The sequence below is a fragment of the Chiloscyllium punctatum genome, chromosome 13, assembly GCF_047496795.1.
Source record: "Chiloscyllium punctatum isolate Juve2018m chromosome 13, sChiPun1.3, whole genome shotgun sequence".
NCBI classification, from domain to species: Eukaryota; Metazoa; Chordata; class Chondrichthyes; order Orectolobiformes; family Hemiscylliidae; genus Chiloscyllium; species Chiloscyllium punctatum.
The window spans coordinates 7,983,075-7,983,847 of NC_092751.1; positions in this window are offsets into that span (position 1 = coordinate 7,983,075).

Consider the following 773-nt stretch of genomic DNA (forward strand, 5'->3'; position numbering starts at 1 on the left):
TGTGTTCTATTAGTCTAACTTCTTTCGTTTAACGAGGCGCTCCATCAAGTGGCTGTACTGTGCTTCAGTGTTCTGTGTTGTATTGGTCTAATGTCCCGCATTAGCTGAATGGGACCATAAAGGGCCTGTATTGCGTTGTAATGCTGTATGTTTTATTTGTCTTACATCCTTGATTAGCCGAGTTGTTCCTTGAAGTGCCTGTACTGCGCTGTATTCTGTTATGTTGTATTGATCTAATGTCTGGTATTAGCCGAATGGCACCATAAATGGACTGTGTTGTGCTGTAATTCTCTAATCTCTTTGAATCTATATCCTTTATTAGCCGAGCGGTTTCATACACGAACTGTACTGCGCTGCAATGTGCTATGTTGCATAGGTCTAATGTCCGGTATTAGCCGAATGGTACCATAAAGGGCCTGTATTGCGATGTAATGCTCTATGTTTTATTCGTCTAACTTCCTTCATTAGCCGAGTTGTTCCATGAAGGGCCTATACTGCGCTGTATTGTGCAATGTTGTATTGATCTAATATCCGGTATTAGCCGAATGGCACCATAATACTGTGCTGTGCAGTAATTCTCTAATCTCATTGAAAATATTCCTTTTTCGCCGAGCTGTTTCATAAATGAACGGTACTGCGCTGCTATGTGCTATGTTGTATTGGTCTAATGTCCCGTATTAGCCTAATGGTAACATAAATGGCCTGTACTGTGCTGTAATGTGCTGTGTTGTATTGATCTAGTGTCCGGTATTAGCCGAATGATACCATCAAGT